Below are 22042 nucleotides of genomic sequence, written 5' to 3' on the forward strand. Positions count from 1 at the left end.
CTTCCTCCAGTAAACCACTGTGACATGCTGAAGGTTATTATTGCAACCTCCCTCCCTCCAACCACTCAGGCCTAGGTAACTTGGCTGGCCAAATTTGAATTAATTTTAAAGGTGTCTCCACCTGCTGCTTTAGGGTATGTTCACACTGAGGAATTGAAGAGGAATTTCTCCAATTCAGTCAGCAGTGAAAAACCCAATACAGTTTAACTGTTCACACTGAGGAATTTCTGCAAGCAGAATTCTGACACTGAATTCTGTTCCGCATGAAGAATGAACATGTTCTTTCTTCATGCGGAGTCCGCGTCTTTATCCCATAGAAATCAATGACATTTTTATTTCAGCCCGACGCCGTTCCACGTGGAATTTGTGTTGAATTTGGGCAGAATTTGGTGGGAAGGGTAATTCTAATTGGTGGTTGTCCTGCAAAAAAACAAACAGTTTCCTCCTATATTTCCATGCTGAATTCTGCGCCAAATTCCGCATCAATTCAGCGTTATTTCCACGCACAAAAAAATGGAAATTCGCGATTGGAATTTTTTAGCGAGAATTCCTCAGTGTGAACATACCCTTAAGCAAACTATGACATTTTCTGCTGGTAGTTTCAGCCAGGTCTATGCATACACGACCCATGTATGTCAGCATAACCAGTCTAGGAACCATATAATTGAATTTTTATTTGAATTTCAAAATAATTTTTTTTTATTTAAAACATTTTCAAATTTTATTTAAAAACCGCCACCTTCCTGCAACTACCAGTCTGCCATCTCCTGCTGTATGTTATTGACATAACTCCACCATCTCATGCTGTACACTAGTAACATCAGTCAGCCACTACCTGCTGTATGCTTGATACTACTAGAAACACCAATGCATCATCACCCTACTTCCATCCAGGCCTCTACGTTCACAACCCATCATCCACCAAAAAAGGGATAATTTTTGGCACACTTGGAAAAAGCCACTGCGTCTTCCCATGCCTCCATGTGCATATTAACACCGGCAGGCATTTACCGACAATCCAGGGATACATGTGGGTTACCACATGTCACCATAACTGAGCCTTAAAATCACTTCAAAACTACTTGAATACATTCCTAACAGTGTAAGACAAGGGTATAGAGGTGTTATGCAGTGTTATTTAGTGTTTAGGAGCTTATTGCCATGTCGGTTTGAGCCAAACCAAACTCGTGCTATCTGTAAAGTTCGGCGTGTCCAGAGAACCAAACTTTTAAAAAGTTTGCTCAACTGTAGTTTCTGTAATAAATTTTTTTAATAAATAATCCCTAAGGCTAATGCCTTAAGCCCTTAAAGCCTTAAGGACTGAGCGTTTTTCCGTTTTGACATTTTAGTTTTTTCCTCCTTACCTTTAAAAAATCATAACCCTTTCAATTTTGCACCTAAAAATCTTTTATTTTACACTTTTTTTTTTGCCTAAAACATGCAATCTTCTGATTGCATATACTGATCAATGCTATGCCATAGCATAGCATTGATCAGTGTAACCGGTGCGCTGCTGCTCTAGCCTGCAGCACAGGCATGGAGCAGTAGATCGCCGATCGGATGACTAAGAGGCAGATGAGGACCCTCTCATCGTTCGGTAAGCTGATCAGGACATTACGATTATGTTGCCACGATCAACTTTAATTGCGGTGTCTAAAGGGTTTATGCTGGGCACCAGCCCGATCAGTGTGGGTCCTGGCTGCCCGTAGCAACCAGGGACCCATGGGGTTTAACCCGTTCTCCGCTGGTGAAAACGGTTTAAACCCTGTTAACAGGACCAGAGCATACCTGTACGCCCTTGGTCCTGGACGGGTTAATATACACCAAAATGAGAATTCTTTCTCTCACCAAATATTAAAGTGGTGTTGTTTAGGATGAATGCTATATTTTCAGTTAGGGATAACAAAAATTCTTAATAAACTTTCTAAAACAGAGCAGAAGTATGAAAAATTACAGATTCAAGCTTTAAATTTTAGAGGCCATAACAAAAAAAAATGCTGTTATCTGATCGGTTGCTATGAATAACTGTTCCATTGTTCCTTTGGACAAATATTGATAAATCTCCCACTTTGTGTCCTCTGCGATAGCTTTCATAGTTGTCAAACTGTCTTACTGCCTTGAGATTAATTATATGTTATAGTGTCTATATCTATGTTGCTTTTAAGTATAATTGTTGTTAAAAAATACATTACAGTAATGATTTAGCACCATGTAGACTGTTTTAATTATATCTTGTACATTTCCAGGGTCCCTTTGTTCTGAGACAAGACTGTATAAACGTGTACACTTTTTCAAGAGTTCTTTTTTTGTTATCATGTCTCTCAGCAGGAACACTGTCTTGTGACATGACTCCTATTTTATGTGAAATTACATTTCTTTTAAATAAAGGTGGACGACCAATGTTTCCAAAAATAAAGAAAAACACCTTATGTACCTGTAAAGTACATGGTGAGAAGTGCCTGCAAAATAACATGTTTTACCATCCAGTACGCCATGTCCTTTAATGTAAGAACCAACTCAACATTTGTCTTCCAAATACATTACATTTTTCACTCTAACCCCCTTATCACACTTTGTAAAGAAGCAAGTCTTGCCAGGTTTTGTTATTCTTTGCATTTTGTTTTGTTAAAGTATGTGTTGTTTTGTTAAAGTATACACAGTCTTGTTCTTATGTGCTGTATTTTGTACCTCATTCGGCTTCTGAACAGCACAGAGCTAAATGGAAAATGTGCTCTATGCTGTTTACGCACAGCTCTAAGTAGGGTGACAATGTAATGTGCATGGGGACTTCCAAACAGGTTTCCAACAGTATGTTTTGAATTAAAAAGGATTGAGCAAGTTCAGTACAGATCAGAGCAGGGCTCCCAGAAAATGGGCTCCTGTGATTTCAACATGCCATATACTTTCTCCCTGTGGCCACTTCCAGAAATGTCTGGTAGAAGTTTATTAACCTCTTCTCATAGAAGTAAATGTGCATGCTTTATCTGAGCTGAATATGTATGTTTGTTGGAGAGAATAGCTGTCTAAAGTATTTAGACAGCTTCAATATGCAGTAACTGATCCACCACACCCATATCTTTATGAAGTAATATACAATTGTAATACTCTCAATTTGTTTGTGGAAACTGGCCAACAAACAATATGGAAGATTTGTTAGTTGTCACTTAGGTTTCCTAGACAGAGCTATATCTAGGAATCGGCTGCATTGAGTTTCTATTAATTTGACTTATTTGAACAAATGGGTGAACACTTTGAATCCCGTAGGTTGCTACATTTGATGTTGGACTGAAGTGAGGAGTAGCGTGCAAGGAATTTCCTGGGCTTCACTTCTTAACCTCTATGCATGGATCTAGACTTTGCTTCAAATAACCACAGGTTTATTTAGAACAGCCTCTGTTACAAACACTTTACTATTTCAAGGTTGGGTAGAGATCTTTTGATACATACAGTCAGGTCCAGAAATATTGGGACATCGACACAATTCTAACATTTTTGGCTCTATACACCACCACAATGGATTTGAATTGACATGAACAAGATGTGCTTTAACTCCAGACTGTCAGCTTTAATTTGAGTGTATTTACATCCAAATCAGGTGATCGGTGTAGGAATTACAACAGTTTGCATATGTGCCTCCCACTTGTTAAGGGATCAAAAGTAAAGGGACAATTGGCTTCTCAGCTGTTCCATGTCCAGGTGTGTGTTATTCCCTTATATCCCAATTACAATGAGCAGATAGAAGGTCCAGAGTTCATTTCAAGTGTGCTATTTGCATTTTGAATATGTTGCTGTCAACTCTCAAGATGAGATCCAAAGAGCTGTCACTATCAGTGAAGCAAGCCATCATTAGGCTGAAAAAAACAAAACAAACCAATCAGAGAGATAGCCAAAACATTAAGCGTGGTCAAAACAACTGTTTGGAACATTCTTAAAATGAAGGAACGCACCGGTGAGCTCAGCAACATCAAAAGACCTGGAAGACCAAGGAAAACAACTGTGGTGGATGACCGAAGAATTGTTTCCCTGGTGAAGAAAACCCCCTTCACTACAGTTGGCTGGATCAAGAACACTCTCCAGGAGGTAGGCGTATGTTTGTCAAAGTCAACAATCAAGAGAAGACTTCACCAGAGTGAATACAGAGGGTTCACCACAAGATGGAAACCATTGGTGAGCCTCAAAAAACAGGAAGGCCAGATTAGAGTTTGCCAAACAACATCTGAAAAAGCCTTCACAGTTCTGGAACAACATCCTATGGACAGATGAGACCAAGATCAACTTGTACCAGAGTGATGGGAAAAGAAGAGTAAGGAGAAGAAAAGGAAATGCTCATGATCCTAAGCATACCACCTCATCAGTTAAGCATGGTGATGGAAATGTCATGGCGTGGACATGTATGCAACTGCTTCTCTTGTATTTATTGATGATGTGACTGCTGACAAAAGCAGCAGGATGAATTCTGAAGTGTTTTGGGCAATATTATCTGCTCATATTCAGCAAAATGCTCAGAACTCATTGGACGGCGCTTCACAGTGCAGATGGACAATGACCCAAAGCATACTGCCAAAGCAACCAAAGAGTTTTTTAAGGGAAATAGGTGGAATGTTATGCAATGGCCAAGTCAATCACCTGACCTGAATTCGATTGAGAATGCATTTCACTTTCCGAAGACAAAACTGAAGGGAAAATGCCCCAAGAACAAGCAGGAACTGAAGACAGTAGATGATCAGATGAGATCAGGAAAAGAAAAATAGTACAGTAATCACTTTGCGCAAAACAGAAAGCTTATATATAAGGAATCATAGGAAAATGACAAAGGGAACTGGACACGGAAACAACATTTTAACATTTTACACTGAACAACACCTACATAAGTAGAACTGCAAATAATATAAATGTTCAAAAAATACAGCAATAATTACTGAACACAAATCCTACAAAATCTTGCTGGAAAAGTATGTACTCCACATTAAATGTAAGAAATAACAAAGTTTTATTGAACAAAAGTATATACAAAATATACACAGCAAAAATCCCCCCCTAATATAAATGTTCAAAAAATACAGCAATAATTACTGAACACAAATCCTACAAAATCTTGCTGGATCCAGGGGCTGGGTAGATTTATGGAGAATAATAACATAGCTGGTTACGTATACTAGATGTTACGCCGAGCGCTCCGGGTCCCCGCTCCTCCCCGGAGCGCTCGCTTCACTCCCTCCGCTGCAGCGCTCCGGTCACGTCCTCTGACCCGGGGCGCTGCGATCCTGCTGCCAGCCGGGATGCGATTCGCGATGCGGGTAGCGCCCGCTCGCGATGCGCACCCCGGCTCCCCTACCTGACTCGCTCCCCGTCTGTTCTGTCCCGGCGCGCGCGGCCCCGCTCCCTAGGGCGCGCGCGCGCCGGGTCTCTGCGATTTAAAGGGCCACTGCGCCGCTGATTGGCGCAGTGGTTCCAATTAGGGTTTTCACCTGTGCACTTCCCTATATTACCTCACTTCCCTTGCACTCCCTTGCCGGATCTTGTTGCCTTAGTGCCAGTGAAAGCGTTCCTTGTGTGTTCCTTGCCTGTGTTTCCAGACCTTCTGCCGTTGCCCCTGACTACGATCCTTGCTGCCTGCCCCGACCTTCTGCTACGTCCGACCTTGCTTCTGCCTACTCCCTTGTACCGCGCCTATCTTCAGCAGCCAGAGAGGTGAGCCGTTGCTAGTGGATACGACCTGGTCACTACCGCCGCAGCAAGACCATCCCGCTTTGCGGCGGGCTCTGGTGAAAACCAGTAGTGGCTTAGAACCGGTCCACTAGCACGGTCCACGCCAATCCCTCTCTGGCACAGAGGGTCCACTACCTGCCAGCCGGCATCGTGACAGTAGATCCGGCCATGGATCCCGCTGAAGTTCCTCTGCCAGTTGTCGCTGACCTCACCACGGTGGTCGCCCAGCAGTCACAACAGATAGCGCAACAAGGCCAACAGCTGTCTCAACTGACCGTTATGCTACAACAGTTGCTACCACAGCTTCAGCAGTCATCTCCTCCGCCAGCTCCTGCACCTCCTCCGCAGCGAGTGGCCGCTCCTGGGATACGCTTATCCTTGCCGGATAAATTTGATGGGGACTCTAAGTTTTGCCGTGGCTTTCTTTCCCAATGTTCCCTGCATCTGGAGATGATGTCGGACCTGTTTCCCACTGAAAGGTCTAAGGTGGCTTTCGTAGTCAGTCTTCTGTCCGGAAAAGCCCTGTCATGGGCCACACCGCTCTGGGACCGCAATGACCCCGTCACTGCCTCTGTACACTCCTTCTTCTCGGAAATCCGAAGTGTCTTTGAGGAACCTGCCCGAGCCTCTTCTGCTGAGACTGCCCTGTTGAACCTGGTCCAGGGTAATTCTTCCGTTGGCGAGTATGCCGTACAATTCCGTACGCTTGCTTCAGAATTGTCCTGGAATAATGAGGCCCTCTGCGCGACCTTCAAAAAAGGCCTATCCAGCAACATTAAAGATGTTCTGGCCGCACGAGAAATTCCTGCTAATCTACATGAACTTATTCACCTAGCCACTCGCATTGACATGCGTTTTTCTGAAAGGCGTCAGGAACTCCGCCAAGATATGGACTCTGTTCGCACGAGGCGTTTCGTCTCCTCGGCTCCTCTCTCCTCTGGTCCCCTGCAATCTGTTCCTGTGCCTCCCGCCGTGGAGGCTATGCAGGTCGACCGGTCTCGCCTGACACCTCAAGAGAGGACACGACGCCGTATGGAGAACCTCTGCCTGTACTGTGCTAGTACCGAACACTTCCTGAGGGATTGTCCTATCCGTCCTCCCCGCCTGGAAAGACGTACGCTGACTCCGCACAAAGGTGAGACAGTCCTTGATGTCTACTCTGCTTCTCCACGTCTTACTGTGCCTGTGCGGATGTCTGCCTCTGCCTTCTCCTTCTCTACAGTGGCCTTCTTGGACTCTGGATCTGCAGGAAATTTTATTTTGGCCTCTCTCGTCAACAGGTTCAACATCCCAGTGACCAGTCTCGCCAGACCCCTCTACATCAATTGTGTAAATAATGAAAGATTGGACTGTACCATACGTTTCCGCACGGAGCCCCTTCTTATGAGCATCGGATCTCATCATGAGAGGATTGAACTTTTGGTCCTCCCCAATTGCACCTCGGAGATTCTCCTTGGACTTCCCTGGCTTCAACTTCATTCCCCAACCCTGGATTGGTCCACTGGGGAGATCAAGAGTTGGGGGTCCTCTTGTTCCAAGAACTGTCTAAAACCGGTTCCCAGTAACCCTTGCCGTAACTCTGTGGTTCCTCCAGTAACCGGTCTCCCTAAGGCCTATATGGACTTCGCGGATGTTTTCTGCAAAAAACAAGCTGAGACTCTACCCCCTCACAGGCCTTATGATTGCCCTATCGACCTCCTCCCGGGTACTACTCCACCCCGGGGCAGAATTTATCCTCTCTCTGCCCCAGAGACTCTTGCCATGTCCGAATACGTCCAGGAGAATCTAAAAAAGGGCTTTATCCGTAAATCCTCCTCTCCTGCCGGAGCCGGATTTTTCTTTGTGTCCAAAAAAGATGGCTCCCTACGTCCTTGCATTGACTACCGCGGTCTTAATAAAATCACGGTTAAGAACCGCTACCCCTTACCCCTCATCTCTGAACTCTTTGATCGCCTCCAAGGTGCCCACATCTTCACTAAATTGGACTTAAGAGGCGCCTATAACCTCATCCGCATCAGAGAGGGGGACGAGTGGAAAACGGCATTTAACACCAGAGATGGACACTTTGAGTATCTGGTCATGCCCTTTGGACTGTGCAATGCCCCTGCCGTCTTCCAAGACTTTGTCAATGAAATTTTTCGTGATCTGTTATACTCCTGTGTTGTGGTATATCTGGACGATATCCTAATTTTTTCTGCCAATCTAGAAGAACACCGCCAGCATGTCCGTATGGTTCTTCAGAGACTTCGTGACAACCAACTCTATGCCAAAATTGAGAAATGTCTGTTTGAATGCCAATCTCTTCCTTTTCTAGGATATTTGGTCTCTGGCCAGGGACTACAGATGGATCCAGACAAACTCTCTGCCGTCTTAAATTGGCCACGCCCCTCCGGACTCCGTGCTATCCAACGCTTTTTGGGGTTCGCCAATTATTACAGGCAATTTATTCCACATTTTTCTACCATTGTGGCTCCTATCGTGGCTTTAACCAAAAAAAATGCTGATCCCAAGTCCTGGCCTCCTCAAGCAGAAGACTCCTTTAAACGACTCAAGTCTGCCTTTTCTTCGGCTCCCGTGCTCTCCAGACCTGACCCTTCCAAACCCTTCCTATTGGAGGTTGATGCCTCCTCAGTAGGAGCTGGAGCTGTTCTTCTACAAAAAAATTCTTCCGGGCATGCTGTCACTTGTGGTTTTTTCTCTAGGACCTTCTCTCCAGCGGAGAGGAACTACTCCATCGGGGATCGAGAGCTTCTAGCCATTAAATTAGCACTTGAGGAATGGAGGCATCTGCTGGAGGGATCAAGATTTCCTGTTATTATCTACACCGACCACAAGAACCTCTCCTACCTCCAGTCGGCCCAACGGCTGAATCCTCGCCAGGCCCGGTGGTCTCTGTTCTTTGCCCGATTTAATTTTGAGATTCACTTTCGTCCTGCCGATAAGAACATTAGGGCCGATGCTCTCTCTCGTTCCTCGGATGCCTCAGAAGTTGATCTCCCTCCGCAACACATCATTCCACCTGACTGCCTGATCTCCACTTCTCCTGCCTCCATCAGGCAGACTCCTCCAGGAAAGACCTTTGTTTCTCCACGCCAACGCCTCGGAATCCTCAAATGGGGTCACTCCTCCCATCTCGCAGGTCATGCGGGCATCAAGAAATCTGTGCAACTCATCTCCCGCTTCTATTGGTGGCCGACTCTGGAGACGGATGTTGGGGACTTTGTGCGAGCCTGCACTATCTGTGCCCGGGATAAGACTCCTCGCCAGAAGCCCGCTGGTTTTCTTCATCCTCTGCCTGTCCCCGAACAGCCTTGGTCTCTGATTGGTATGGATTTTATTACTGATTTACCCCCTTCCCGTGGCAACACCGTTATTTGGGTGGTCGTTGATCGATTCTCCAAAATGGCACATTTCATCCCTCTTCCTGGTCTTCCTTCTGCGCCTCAGTTGGCTAAACAATTTTTTGTACACATTTTTCGTCTTCACGGGTTGCCTACGCAGATTGTCTCGGATAGAGGGGTCCAATTCGTGTCTAAATTCTGGAGAGCTCTCTGTAAACAACTCAAGATTAAATTAAATTTTTCCTCTGCATATCATCCCCAGTCCAATGGACAAGTAGAAAGAATTAACCAGATCCTGGGTGATTATTTGCGACATTTTGTTTCCTCCCGCCAGGATGACTGGGCAGATCTCCTTCCATGGGCCGAATTCTCGTATAACTTCAGGGTCTCTGAATCTTCCTCCAAATCCCCATTTTTCGTGGTGTACGGCCGTCACCCTCTTCCCCCCCTCCCTACCCCCTTGCCCTCTGGTCTGCCCGCTGTGGATGAAATTTCTCGTGACCTTTCCATTATATGGAGAGAGACCCAAAATTCTCTCTTACAGGCTTCTTCACGCATGAAGAGGTTCGCGGAAAAGAAAAGAAGAGCTCCCCCCGTTTTTTCCCCTGGAGACAAGGTATGGCTCTCCGCTAAATATGTCCGCTTCCGTGTCCCTAGCTACAAGTTGGGACCACGCTATCTTGGTCCTTTCAAAATTTTGTGTCAAATTAATCCTGTCTCTTATAAACTTCTTCTTCCTCCTTCTCTTCGTATCCCTAATGCCTTTCACGTCTCTCTTCTCAAACCACTCATCCTCAACCGTTTTTCTCCCAAATCTGTTCCTCCCACTCCTGTTTCCGGCTCCTCGGACGTCTTCTCGGTCAAGGAAATTTTGGCTGCCAAAAAGGTCAGAGGGAAAAATTTTTTTTTAGTAGACTGGGAGGGTTGTGGTCCTGAAGAGAGATCCTGGGAACCTGAGGACAACATCCTTGACAAAAGTCTGCTCCTCAGGTTCTCAGGCTCCAAGAAGAGGGGGAGACCCAAGGGGGGGGGTACTGTTACGCCGAGCGCTCCGGGTCCCCGCTCCTCCCCGGAGCGCTCGCTTCACTCCCTCCGCTGCAGCGCTCCGGTCACGTCCTCTGACCCGGGGCGCTGCGATCCTGCTGCCAGCCGGGATGCGATTCGCGATGCGGGTAGCGCCCGCTCGCGATGCGCACCCCGGCTCCCCTACCTGACTCGCTCCCCGTCTGTTCTGTCCCGGCGCGCGCGGCCCTGCTCCCTAGGGCGCGCGCGCGCCGGGTCTCTGCGATTTAAAGGGCCACTGCGCCGCTGATTGGCGCAGTGGTTCCAATTAGGGTTTTCACCTGTGCACTTCCCTATATTACCTCACTTCCCTTGCACTCCCTTGCCGGATCTTGTTGCCTTAGTGCCAGTGAAAGCGTTCCTTGTGTGTTCCTTGCCTGTGTTTCCAGACCTTCTGCCGTTGCCCCTGACTACGATCCTTGCTGCCTGCCCCGACCTTCTGCTACGTCCGACCTTGCTTCTGCCTACTCCCTTGTACCGCGCCTATCTTCAGCAGCCAGAGAGGTGAGCCGTTGCTAGTGGATACGACCTGGTCACTACCGCCGCAGCAAGACCATCCCGCTTTGCGGCGGGCTCTGGTGAAAACCAGTAGTGGCTTAGAACCGGTCCACTAGCACGGTCCACGCCAATCCCTCTCTGGCACAGAGGGTCCACTACCTGCCAGCCGGCATCGTGACACTAGATTTATAGGGACAGAACGTTGATCCAGGGATTTATTCAGACTGCCATATTGGAGTCGGGAAGGAATTTTTACCTCCAGTATGAGTTTTTTTTGCCTTCCTCTGGATCAACTCAGTAGGGACTCATTAGGGTTATAGGTTGAACTTGATGGACTCTGGTCTTTTTTCAACCTTACGAACTATGTTACTAAAAACAGCACATGGTGGGGGAACACTATATTAAAAACACATAAAAATAGCAATAATATTAGAAACGGTATAAAACCTGTTACACATAATATTACACCCTGGAGAATGTGGTACAAGATCAATGCATGTGGGCAATCTAATTAAATGTATAAGGGTGCTGAAAATTATAGATCATATGCAAGTGCATAAACATTAAACATCTCTCGCCATAGGGTCATAGCAAAGCATACCCCCCAAAGTGCACTTCAGCCATCATAGAGGTGTTCCCCTACCTCACACTCTGACGTGTTTCGTCTAGCTTTCTATGGTAGTAGTACACACTTTATAGAGGTCAGGAGGCAGTGTATGCACTCTGTAAAGGGGTCCCAGAAATAGAACGATGGCGATGGCAAATAGACAGGGAGGCATATTGATTGAAATGTAGGGTGCACACACACTGATCAGCCATAGCATTGACATCACTGAAAGGTAAGGTGAATAACATTTATTATCTTATGACAACTGTACTTGTCAAAGGGTGGAATATTTTAGTCAGCAAATGAAGTTCTTGAAGCTGATATATTGGAAGCAGGGAAGAATGGATAAAAGTAATGATCAATTTATGATGGCTAGACAACTGGATCAGAACATCTTCAAAATGACAAGTCTTTTGTGGTGTTCCCATAAGCGGTGGATTGCACCTACCAAGGCAGTTTTTGTTTTTAAGGCATTGGAAGCAATACCACCCTGCTAAACCCACTCCTTCAAGACAGTAATATTTACTATTGTCTTTTTCAGTAGAATAATGTACCCTTCCATAGTGGGATAATTTATTAATTAATGGTTGGAGGAACATGACAAAGAGTACAAGGTGTTGACTCCGGCTCCAAATCTCCAGAAGTTAAAGGGGTACTCCAGTGGAAAACGTTATTTTTATTTTTTTATTAACTGATGGCAGAAAGTTAAACAGATACTTTTCAGCTGCTGTGTACTACAGAGGAAGTTCTTTTCTTTTTGGATTTATTTTCTGTCACGACCACACTGCTCTCTACTGATACCTCTGTCCATATCAGGAATGGTCCAGAGCAGGAGAAAATCCCTATAGCAAACATATGCTGCTCTGGACATTTCCTAAAATGGACAGAGGTGTCAGCAGAGAGCACTGTGGTCATGACAGAAAAGAAATCCAAAAAGAAAATAATTTCCTCTGTAGTATACAGCCGCTAATAAGTACTGGAAGAAATACGAATTTTTAATAGAAGTAATTTACAAATCTTTTTAACTTTCTGGCACCAGTTGATTAAATAAAAAAAAAGTTTTCCACCGGAGTACCCCTTTAACCCCTTAAGGACTGAGCCCTTTTTCACCTTAAGGACTCGGCCATTTTTTGCAAATCTGACCACTGTCACTTTAAACATTAATAACTCTGGGATGCTTTTAGTTATCATTCTGATTCCGAGATTGTTTTTTCGTGACATATTGTACTTTAACGTAGTGGTAAAATTTTTTGGTAACTTGCATCCTTTCTTGGTGAAAAATCCCAAAATTTGATGAAAAATTTGAAAATTTTGCATTTTTCTAACTTTGAAGCTCTCTGCTTGTAAGGAAAATGGATATTCAAAATAATTTTTTTTTTTATTCACATATACAATATGTCTACTTTATATTTGCATCATAAAATTGATGAGTTTTTACTTTTGGAAGACACCAGAGGGCTTCAAAGTTCCGCAGCAATTTTCCAATTTTTCACAAAATTTGGAAACTCGCTTTTTTTCAGGGACCAGTTCAGGTTTGAAGTGGATTTGAAGGGTCTTCATATTAGAAATACCCCATAAATGACCCCATTATAAAAACTGCACCCCCAAAAGTATTCAAAATGACATTCAGTAAGCGTTTTAACCCTTTACGGGTTTCACAGGAATAGCAGCAAAGTGAAGGAGAAAATACACAATCTTCATTTTTTACACTCGCTTGTTCTTGTAGACCCAATTTTTGAATTTTTGCAAGGGGTAAAAAGGAGAAAATTTTTACTTGTATTTGAAACCCAATTTCTCTCGAGTAAGCACATACCTCCTATGTCTATGTTAATTGTTCGGCGGGCGCAGTAGAGGGCTCAGAAGGGAAGGAGCGTCAAATGGTTTTTGGGGGGCATGTCACCTTTAGGAAGCCCCTATGGTGCCAGAACTGCAAAAAACCCCACATGGCATACCATTTTGGAAACTAGACCCCTCAGGGAACGTAACAAGGGGTAATGTGAACCTTAATACCCCACAGGTGATTCACGACTTTTGCATATGTAAAAAAAAAAAAAAAAATTTTTACCTAAAATGCTTGGTTTCCCTAAAGTTTTACATTTTTAAAAAGGGTAATAGCAGAAAATACACCCCAAAATTTGAAGACCAATTTCTCCCGATTCAGAAAACACCCCATATGGGGGTGAAAAGTGCTCTGCTGGCGCACTACAGGTCTCAGAAGAGAAGGAGTCACATTTGGCTTTTTTGAAGGAAATTTTGCTCTGGGGGCATGCCGCATTTAGGAAGCCCCTATGGTGCCAGGACCGCAAAAAATACCCACATGGCATACCATTTTGGAAACTAGAGCCCTCGGGGAATGTAACAAGGGGTTAAGTGAACCTTAATACCCTACAGGTGTTTCACGACTTTTGCATATGTAAAAAAAAATAAAAAAATTTACCTAAAATGCTTGGTTTCCCAAAAAATTTACATTTATACAAAGGGTTAAAGCAGAAAATACCCCCCAAAATTTGAAGGCCAATTTCTCCCGATTCAGAAAACACCCCATATGGGGGTGAAAAGTGCTCTGTTGGCGCACTACAGGTCTCAGAAGAGAAGGAGTCACATTTGGCTTTTTGAAAGCAAATTTTGCTCTGGGGGCATGCCGCATTTAGGATGCCCCTATGGTGCCAGGACCGCAAAAAATACCCACATGGCATACCATTTTGGAAACTAGAGCCCTCGGGGAATGTAACAAGGGGTTAAGTGAACCTTAATACCCCACAGGCGTTTCACGACTATTGCATATGTAAAAAAAATTAAAAATTTTTTACCTAAAATGCTTCTTTTCCCAAAAACTTTACATTTTTAAAAAGGGTAAAAGCAGAAAATACCCCCCAAAATTTGAAGCCCAATTTCTCCCAAGTACGGCGATACCCCATATGTGACCCTTAACTGTTGCCTTGAAATACGACAGGGCTCCAAAGTGAGAGCGCCATGCGTATTTGAGGCCTAAATTAGGGATTGCATAGGGGTGGACATAGGGGTATTCTACGCCAGTGATTCCCAAACAGGGTGCCTCCAGCTGTTGCAAAACTCCCAGCATGCCTGGACAGTCAACGGCTGTCCGACAATACTGGGAGTTGTTGTTTTGCAACAGCTGGAGGCTCCGTTTTGGAAACCATGGCGTACCAGATGTTTTTCATTTTTATTGGGGAGGGGGGCTGTGTAGGGGTATGTGTATATGTAGTGTTTTTTACTTTTTATTTTTTGTGGTAGTGTAGTGTAGTGTTTTTAGGGTACAGTCACACGGGCGGGGGGTTCACAGTAGTTTCTCGCTGGCAGTTTGAGCTGTTGCAGAAAATTTGCGGCAGCTCAAACTTGCAGCCCGATACTTACTGTAAGCCTCCGCCCATGTGAGTGTACCCTGTACATTCACATTGGGGGGGGGGGGACATCCAGCTGTTGCATAACTACAACTCCCAGCATGCGCTGACAGACTGTACATGCTGAGAGTTTTAGTTTTGCAACAGCTGTAGGCACACTGGTTATGTATCACGGAGTTTGTGACCTTACTCAGTGTTTCAAAACCAGTGTGCCTCCAGCTGTTGCAAAACTACAACTCCCAGCATGTACGGTGCATGGTGTAAGGTGACTGCTGGGAGTTGTAGTTTGCAACAGCTGGAGGCACACCGGTCGTGAAACACTGAGTTAGGTAAAAAAAAAACCTCTAAGTTTCACAACCAGTGTGCCTTCAGCTGTTGCAAAACTACAACTCTCAGCAGTCACCGACAGCCAACGGGCATGCTGGGAGTTGTAGTTATGCAACCAGCAGATGCACCACTACAACTCCCAGCATGCACTTTAGCTGTTTGTGCAAGCTGGGAGTTGTAGTTATACAACAGCTGAAGGTACACTTTTCCATAGAAATAATGTGCCTCCAGCTGTTGCAAAACCATAAGTCCCAGCATGCCCATAAGGGAATGCTGGGAGTTGTGGTGGTCTGCCTCCTGCTGTTGCATAACTACAGCTCCCAGCATGCCCTTTTTGCATGCTGGGAGCTGTTGCTAAGCAACAGCAGGAGGCTGTAACTCACCTCCTGCTGCTGCTCCATCGCAGGCTGTCCCTCGCCGCCGCCGTCGCTCCTGGGGCCCCGATCCCAACATGGACGCCGGGGATCGGGGTCCCCAGCACCCGGGGTCGTCTTCCCGCACCCGCTCACGCCCTCCGGAAGAGGGGCGGAGCGGGTGCGGGAGTGACGCCCGCAGCAGGCGCCCTGATTGGTCGGCCGGTAATCCGGCCGACGAATCAGGGCGATCGTGAGGTGGCACCAGTGCCACCTCACCCCTGCAGGCTCTGGCTGTTCGGGGCCGTCGGAGACGGGCCCGAACAGCCAGTAATTCCGGGTCACCGAGTCACTGGAGACCCGATTGACCCGGAATCGCCGCAGATCGCTGGACTGAATTGTCCAGCGATCTGCGGCGATCGCCGACATGGGGGGGCATAATGACCCCCCTGGGCGATATGCCGGGATGCCTGCTGAACGATTTCAGCAGGCATCCGGCTCCGGTCCCCAACCGGCTAGCGGTGGGGGCCGGAATTCCCACGGGCGTATGGATACGCCCTGCGTCCTTAAGGACTCGGGATGCAGGGCGTATCCATACGCCCTGCGTCCTTAAGAGGTTAATCTGATCATATAAAAAATATAGCATTAAACTGCTATTAAAGCATTAGCTGAGAAAGGAACAATTTAAATGCTATACCTGCATGCATTGAAATACTTTTTGCCTCAGCTTTAGTCAATCTTTGAGGTCTACTGCAATTTTATTTACCGTAGTTTATCAAACCATTACAAGTGGTATCTTTTTTAATGTTAAGAAAATAGTATTGTAGTACATACAATGCTTTCAGTCACTGAACAATCCATTACATAGAATATGTCCATACTCCTGGTAAACCACTCAATCATTGATATCTTAAGTGCCTTGTCAGCTGTACATGTAAGGACTTATGGAGAGAAGTCTACTGTAGTGTTATGTATTCCTTATAGGTTCATGTGCTAATGCAAGACTGCCACAGATCTAAGACAAACAAGATAAACACTAATGGAACTGTAAACTTCTCAGAGTAAATAACCTCCCTTGGCTTTCTTCTGATCCACTACAGATATTGTCTGGTGTGCAAATCTTAGCACATCTCTACTGTTATTACTCCATAAAGCAAATTACATCCAGATGGTACAATGGGTCAAAATAATTCTTAGCATCTGGTTCTGCTTGCCAGAGGGTAGAAGTTTTATGACAGCTGGTCAACAATGTGCCATTGCTCATTTCTACCCTACCTTTCTTTGCTAATTATTATAATATATATATATATATATATATATATATATATATATATATATATATATATATATATTTATTTATCTGTGCTTGGTGTTAATGTGAATAGCGAGTCTAACCTGCCTGACACAATAACCAAATTACCTTAACGTACTATAACCACATCCTTAAATCAACTAGGCAGTTTGGGCTGTGCCATATACTGCCATGTACGAGTGCACTTGAAAAAATAGATGGCCACACTCAGATATCAGAACAAAAATGCTTTATTTACAAAAGATTGCATAACCAGTGACTGGAAAGCAGTGCACATTTCAGATTTAGAATTGGGAATATATCTCATGTAAGTGTTGGACTTCCAACGTCCCAATTTCCTGATGACGTGGGCAGAAATACCATGCCAAGATGCAAATGTGGAAGCACCAATCCGTAGCGAATGACATGATATGGGTCCCCACTTAAGGATTTAACCAACATATATAAGAATTTCACAAACAACGTAGTCGTTAAAGCAGAACCACTGAACAACAACAACGGGCTGTTAGGGCTAGCATTTTGACAAGCCGACACAAAGCGTGTAACACCTTGACCGGACACCACTTATGCGAAGTGGAGAAGTACCTCACTGTCACTTCCTGACCAGGTAATGCTGTTTTTGTACTGTTCAGCTTCAAAACATAGTGATCAGTGTCCCAGCAAAACTGGCTATGTTGAAGGAACTGAGATTTGCCAGAACTGCATGTAAACTCGCCCGGTCTTAAAAAAACGTAATATCCAAGAAACAAAGCCGCTTTCAACGACAAACTATCACTATGACCAAATGGAGAACGATCTAGGACATCTGCTAATTTACGAAACAATTCACCCGACAGAGGTTGACGGGAAGGGGGTTTATGAATCTGACTTTTTAACACACTCTTTAATGCTGCTTTGACCGCATGTGAAGAAAATATTGAAGCTCTATAGGGATATGATAACGTGATGAAATGTTGAATGCCAGACAGATACATTTCTATGGTGTTGTGAGCTAAATGTAGGGAAGAGTGGCAAAACCCGATAAAAGCTAACAGGAATGAAATGGTGTGTGGATTCTCATATGAGTAAATATTGCAAAACTTGGTGAAGGTGCTCCAAGCTGTGTTGTAAACCTTCTGTGTATTTAATGATAAAGAACTAACAGTGAGATGTTTAGCTACAGATAGATGTACATTCAATCCATGATTACCATTTGGGAAGGAGGAAGCGGAAACCCTGCAGGATCGGCTTCTGGCATCTCCTGAAAAAAGAGTGAGACATTACTCCTAGACAAAGCATCTGTAGAAGTATTCCTAACACCATCAATGTGAGCACAAGTGAAGTGGAAGTTGTGACACAGCAATAACCAAATCAATCTCCTGGCTAAGGGAATTATGACCGGAGATGTAGATCTACTCTTAAGCAATATGTTAACTGTGGCTGCGTTATTCGAGGTGAATAACACTGTTTTCTTGTGCCACTGGTGCCCCCATACACTAGCCGTGGCCACTTGGGTACAGTTTAAACAAGGCTGAGTTCTTGCTGAAACCTGACACTTCTGGAGGCCAAGCACTAGCTACCCAATAATTCTCCCGTATGGCTGCAAACCCCAAAGTGGATGAAGCATCAGAAAAAACAAAAGGAGACTGGTTACTCACTCCAGGAACAAAGAAAGACACCCCATTCCAGTCAGACGAAAACGTGTCCCACATGGAAAGATCTGCTACTGCATGCCTACTGTATCTACGTGCACCACATCATTCTGTGTTTGCCGGGTATGGCTCTCAGCTATCAGCGCCACTGCCGCCGGATAAATGGCACTGTTAATCCGCAGGTCCGGCTCAGTCTCCCGGCTGGTGGAGCTACTATCTTGCTATGGGAAAGGGTGGGGTGAGTCTCTCTGCGGCGCCACTGCTGCTGGGGGAATTGTGCTGTTAGTCTGCAGGTCTGGCTCGGCTCCCGGCCTGTGTATATTGGGTGGGGGGGGGGGGGGGGCAGTGTGTTGGTCTGAGCTACATGCGGTCTGCTTGTCACCCCTATGTTCAGGGGTAGTGGGGGAAGTTTGGTATATGCTGGTACTAGTTATATGTGGGCTGAAATGTTTTGATTCATTTACATAAGCACTGCTCTCAGAGATGTTGGGGCTCCCACAAGTATAGATAATCTGGCTGTATTGCAGATTACTGTAACACAGTGGTTAATTTCTCTTGGCCCTATTGCATAACCATCAGAGTAATTAAATACTTGAAAATGCTTTATATGTTTTATTCTTAGCCACATGAATCCTTAAGAGTATAGGTTGTTCTATCCTCATACTAGCAGGTTGCAAGGTTACAGTTGCTGATCTTATGTTTTCACAGGTTCGTTCCAAGCATCGCTTATGGTAATTTTCTAGTTCTTGTGACCAAATGGATTAACTACGTGTGTTCTAATCTCCTTCACAAAGTTATATCTGTCATACGGTATGTTAAAATAGGTAATTTGTTAGAAGGTGTATAGCATTATCGCTTATTCCTGTGCAGATACATTGCTCATCCGGTGTGTGGTAGTAGCAAGCCGTTTGGATTTCTGTGAGTCGATAAAATAGTCACCTGTGGAGGTTAAGAAAATGAATAAATAAAAGGGGAGAAAATGTTTTATATAGTATGTAATTCAGACAATCATTTACATGTTCTATAGAAGTGGGGGTCGCGGTCACTTTCTGAACGAAATATCAGTCAGTTGTATACTTTTGTCTCATTCTTGGGTTATATACGATCACTGTGGTATATATTTAGCGAGTAGATACGTGCGGACCTTTCCGGGTAATATGTTTAGTCTTATTGTTTATTTTATTCTGTTATTGATGTTCAGTGGTAGTTTCAGGTAGCACGGCTTTTCCGGGTTTTCCTGGCAGTATCCACCTCTTGTTTTCAGTTAGTTGCAAGTAAGTATTGGTTTAAAGGTTGGAGGTGGATTGGTTTATGTTAGCCTCTACAGTTGCAGATAATTGTTATCAATTACAGATTTTCTACCAGTGGTTCTCCGGCTTTCCTTCAGTTCTACAGGTAGTTTCGGAGCAGTTCGGTGACAGAATCAGCAGGTATTGTTTGTTAGTCATATTGGTCTCTCCCGTCTCGACTTTGGGTAAATCAAGGTTTTGTCACAGGTTTTGGTCCTTGTGTGGAGGTTACTATTTGTAAGAAATTCACCACTTATAGCCCCAAAACACCTGCAAACAGGTTTACTATTGCAAATGCATCAAAAATCTGTAACTACAGAGTTGTGCCACATAAAATATGGGTTTTACTCAATTTTTAGTCACTGCTGTTTCACGTGCTACAAAGCTGACCTTGGTTCTTTGAAATAGCTAGCATGCAAATCTGTGTACCAAAAATTGTGCCAAAATTGTGGAATACCATTTTGAAGGGAAGTAAGCCTGCATGAGTCAGGCATAATAAATCTGGCACATTTTTAGACTAACTAGTCAATGTTTACACTGTCTAGTATTAATAAAGTTGTGCCTATAATTGATTATGTGATGGAATACTTATAAGTGAGTATAAAAATGTTAGGACCCATATCCAAAATAACCAAAAGTGAGGTAGAGGAAAAGGTACATCTTTCCACCATTAGAGACGAAAGCCCCATTTAATAGTAGCAAACCCTGACCTTGCTAGCCTGGGGGCTACCACTGGGCCCTAAATCATAAAGAATAATTATTATTCTTGTTGAAAAACTGGGGACTGCTCCCCCAACCCCCAAAAACTAAGCACACTACCTCCAATTATATTTAGATTGTAGGCTCTTTTGTACAGGAACCTTTATCATTTTTTCTCGATGATTTGTCATTTGTTTTGATTTTACCTGATTGTTATTCCCCCAAATGTAAATTGATATGAAATATTTTGGTGATATATTTGAATAAAGATTCTAATTATAAGTAATTGAAGGCAGAAAGGAACATTTAAAGATGATAATTTTTTCTGTTGCCCAGCCATCATAAAACTTCAACCCTCTGGCAAACAGGACCAAATAGACCCATTGTACCACCTGGAAGTACTGGAAGTTGCCCATATAAAACACAGAGATATGTCAAATATGGCTGAATCGAACAGTAAACTACATTAAACAAAATAGTGTATACATGACAATACTGTAATAAAATAGTGTTTTAAAATCTGTTATGTTCATGTTATACTGTACATGCCGTGTGCAGGAGACTTAAAAACTTCTTTTGACTTCATTTGATACAAATTAAAGTGTCATAAAATGGACATATGTCCTTTTAAAATTTAAAATAATTTTTCTTAGCCCATTTAGTACATAGAGACAGTGAATGTATTGCAGTCGAGGAAGGTGTAGAATCTTTGCACTTGAATGCATTTCTCAGCAGGAAGATGCCCCTTGTGACACAAATCCCATTCTACGTGAGATTGATTTTTCTGTTGAGTTGAGCTAGGTATTCATTGCTTCCAAAAGGTAAAAGAAAATGTTTTATTTAATGGTATATCAAAAATGCATTAGAGGTTGTCACATTGCACCGCTAATCATAAGAATGATATAAGTTAGATCAGATTAGACTCCCTTTGTCCATATGGGACCGACTAAAAGCACCTAAATTCTATTGTGTTGATGTATTAAACTCATTTTCTACCTAATTGTTGTGCATATGGCAAACTTAATTTACTTAATGTAGGGTGATCTGTAAGATGAAAAATGCACAAAAGATTTGGTGAATAAGGTAAATAGATTTTCGCAGTACCTTCTATCCTTCTTATTGATAGAAAGTCAGACCAGGTAACAAGGATTTTTGTAAATCTAATGGCCCTGATTTACTAAGAGTGTTGTGTAGGTTTCTTTGTGGGTTTTAATTCCCTACAATTTTTTTCCACAGCATTTACTTAGGTTTCCCTACATTTTGCACTTTTCCCTACATTTTGCTTTTTTTTTTTTTTTTTTTCTGTGGAAACCTTAGTAAATATGTTGGGTTTTTGTGACAATTTCGGGAACTTGCCCCTTCTATTTGACCATGCCCCCTTTTCTGGATAACCACACCCCTTTTCGGGTTTTCTCAGTAAAATGGAGAGTTGTTTGGGTTCTTCATTTCTGGCGCAATGAGACAGAATTCTTGCCCAATTTCTGGCGCGCAACCAGACAAAATATGTCGCCTTTACAATAGTAAATCAGGGCAATGTTTGAAGTAAGAACAAAGAAACAAGGTGGCACTCGCGCCACTCTCTGTGCTTCTTCAGGTCAGACGAAGACTCGGGAGTGGCGCAAAATAGCTGTTGTCCGAACATGCTACTAGTCTGGCACACCGCTGGAGGTTTTTAATGCACAGAATCCAATAAAGTAAATAAGAATCTGTTCACCAAACTATGAGTGCCACCTGGTTTCTTTGTTCTTGCTTTGCTATGAACTGCTTCTTCTCTGCATGGTAAAGCACTGTGGTGTGTCAGATAGAAGACCTGTGCAACCTAACACTGCAAGGTTCAGCTAGAGCGTGTGGT

The sequence above is a fragment of the Hyla sarda genome, chromosome 4 (assembly GCF_029499605.1).
Source record: "Hyla sarda isolate aHylSar1 chromosome 4, aHylSar1.hap1, whole genome shotgun sequence".
NCBI classification, from domain to species: Eukaryota; Metazoa; Chordata; class Amphibia; order Anura; family Hylidae; genus Hyla; species Hyla sarda.